Source organism: Pinus tabuliformis, chromosome 7, assembly GCF_031772625.1.
Source record: "Pinus tabuliformis cultivar Carrire ecotype Pingquan chromosome 7, CPIR1, whole genome shotgun sequence".
Classification (NCBI taxonomy): Eukaryota; Viridiplantae; Streptophyta; class Pinopsida; order Pinales; family Pinaceae; genus Pinus; species Pinus tabuliformis.
The window spans coordinates 1,347,291,272-1,347,294,839 of record NC_142293.1 but is presented as its reverse complement, the minus strand read 5'-3'; positions in this window follow the sequence as shown (position 1 = coordinate 1,347,294,839).

Below are 3,568 nucleotides of genomic sequence, written 5' to 3'. Positions count from 1 at the left end.
TTTGGATTCGAAATGGATATTTGTCTTACATTATGATATAAGATTAAGGCATGTGCCTGATGATGCATTAGTGGAAATTGAGCAAAACAATGATGATCAACAAAATGAGAGAGGGATTAGAGAACATTGAATAAATTTACACCCATGATGATGCTAAATATGGTTATGTTGTGGTGCAAGAAGACAAAAATACAAAGTTAAATTATGTTATGGAAGAGAACAATATGGATGGTATAGAAAATGATGATCCAAATACATCTCATAACGATATGGATGGTTTACAGTGAGATTTCAATGATGATGAAGATTATGCCAGTCAAGGAAAGGATGATGATAATATTAACTACTTGAAAGATCATATGAATATTGACAATGATATACTAGATGACATTGTTGTATACAATGATGTTAATTACCAAGACTTCTAAGTTTTTAGAATTATTTCTAATCCATGTTTAAAAATTATGGTTCTAATTGACTAAACATTGAAATGCTTCAATATTATTTTTGCCAATACAAACTACCTATTTCAATATCATTAAAGTGTCCAATATATGGTATGAATTATTTGCAGAAAAAATAGGATTACTTGAATGCTTCTTCCATTCATTGTGTATCAACATATGTTCGTGAAAACATAAAATTTAATAAAATATTAATTCCTATATGTCACAAGGATTGAATAAGAAACTTTGTTAACTTCATTAGTTTTATATTATTTTCATTTTAATATTGGTCGACCCACTCTTACATTTAATTATTGATACAGGTAGGCTTTAATTTTCACAGGACTATCGCATAAAGTATATGCTAAGGTAGATGATGACTAGTATAAAATAATCTCAACCCAAAGTCATTGCACACACACTCTCCGTAATCAACAAAGCTATTACACACTCCACACAGATTCAATGAAAATAAATACCACAGAATAAGTTACTTTGTCATTCAACTACTCTCATAAAACTCTGAAAACCATCGCTTATTCAATATGCACACATAAAAGGAAGTATAATCTAGGCTATAACAACAAAGAAAATAATTCACTGTCACACTAAACTAAGGGACCAATCTAGGACTTAAGTTGTCACACCATCCAAAGCTTACTAAAATTAATTAAATTACACATAAAATTAATTGTAACAACAACAATAACAAAAATCACATAACTAAGAAATATTTATGCAATTACGTAGTCCAATATAACTAACCAATGATCCTTTCTAAGAAGGAGGGCCCTTCCTCCATAGTAGGGGCTGGTGCACTAAAAATCACACAAACTACTCAAATGAAATTATTGAACCACAAAGTCTAGATTTTATTTAATAAAAGTATTAGGATTACATATCTCTCATGTTTCCCCTTTCCAATCCTATTCTCCAATTACTCGCTCTAGCCCTCATAGAAAAACAACATTCCCTTTAATATATCTTAATTACAATGAGAATATCATCATGACAATCTTTTTATTCTCTTGTTGTCTTAAAATAAAATGACATCTTAGCAATTAAACAATAATTTCCACAGAGAGCATAAAATTGTAATAGCTTCCTTTAATTACAAATAGAGTTACAAAAGATCTCAACCAAATGACCTAGATGCCTTATAAATATCTCTGAGTGATGAGTTGGTTCTTTTGAATTTGATGTGCTCCTAGATACAGTCTAATTAACAAAGGTAACACGTCCTTAATCAATTGTTTGTGTAACAACAACAAATCTTGAAACCTTAATTAATCCATATCGGTAAAGGAACTAAAATGTAATTTTGTAACAACAAGATTTGACTCACCATCCAAACTTGAAATAACCTGTACATTACTTTTATGATAAAAGCAACCTAAGAAAGTAGTTCGCGACAAGTGAAAAATGACATAATTAGGTGAATAAGGGTTGTTACAATAATAAGATATGATCGTGTTCATCAAAAAATGACAAAAGAAACAGGAAAATGAGTAGGAAAAATATGACAATTTCGTGAACTTCTCCCCCCAAGTTAAGATTCTACATGTACTCATGTAGACTCATTCTGTTGATTCTTGACATTCTGAGAGTGAATTTGTGTGAGATTTTATTATCCTGCCATCACCTCTGACCTATTATCCTCGAGAAATAACCAATTTTGGCTCCCAAAACTTATTAGTGATACTATATGGATGTTGATTGGATAGGTGGCTAACAGAAAAAGAGCGAACTTGAATCTAAGTCATATATATCATGCACCACACTGCCTAAGATAGCCAACACACTCATGAACTCTAGAAAATGCTTGCTCAAAATTATAATAACAATAGGGGTCTCCCTTCTTCAATTCTTGCGAGGAATTAGTTCTCATTCCTTGTATATTTCTTTGGCATATCCATAGAACTTAATCTTGATGGTCCATCAATAGTGTCCTAGTTGCTAGAAACCAACATATTTTATTGTATTTTTGTGCAACAACTTCAATTGAACTAGTTTCCCCTCTAATAAAAAATTATACTCATTGTTCATTAGTTGTTATAGTATCATGCGAATATTTCCAACCTATCTTATTTTTCATAGAGGAAATAAAATCCATGAGTTGTACATTTCCCACATATGGTGTCGTAATGAATTATTTGTCCCCAACGCAAGCGAGATCATGCAGGTACAACTCACACAACAAATGTTGTTCTAAGAAATTAGCACTTTGAAATGTTTCCAAGAGGTCATGTATCTCCCATATCTTATATGGTGGTTTTTCCTTTAGGGTTGTTAATTGGAAGAGATAATGTTTTTCTTGCAATTATAAAGGATAAGAAGGAGAAGGAATCCTACAAAAAAATAAGACATTAATAATCTCATAATTGAGATCATTTTCTTGATGTGATAACTTAACCTCTCCTTGCAGTTCCTTCACTTGTTTCATTGCTTGATTCCTCTTTGTTGAATTTTTCACAAATTCTGCAATTCTCAATATTTCATCCAACTCCTCATTAATATTATTGATCATTTTCTCATGCTTCTTTAGGAATATGACTTCATATTTTGCAAAGAGCGCTATTTTTTCCCACTTCTCTAGTACCCTCATCAAATATTAAAATTTGTTGTGAGTTGTTTCAGATGTTGTTTCAACACCCTGCTTCTGATCCATTTTTCTCCTCTTGTTGCTATATCTCAATTGTTGGTTCTTGTCTAACAACAACATCACCAATAGGCTTTTGTGGTACAATAGTCTTTGAATTTTCTGTATGCTCTATTTCAACTGTTGGTTCTTGTCACTACTAGAAAACAACTAATTAGTTACCAAAAAAGGATTAAAATTTTCATAAACAATCATTTTTTAGTGAGTAACCAAAATTAGCTAATTTATAGTATCTTATAACGCAACTAACTTTTAGTCATTTTTAGCTTAGTCATTAATTGTTTTCTCAATTTTATCATCTAGTAGTATATTTAGTCAAAAAAAAAATCATTAATTTAGTAATTGATTTAGTAACTAATTGCCACAATTAATGACCAAATATACAATAAAACATATTACTATAGGATCACCCAAGAAAACCAATCAATGAGCAAAGAAATATAACCAAATTATTGGTCATGTT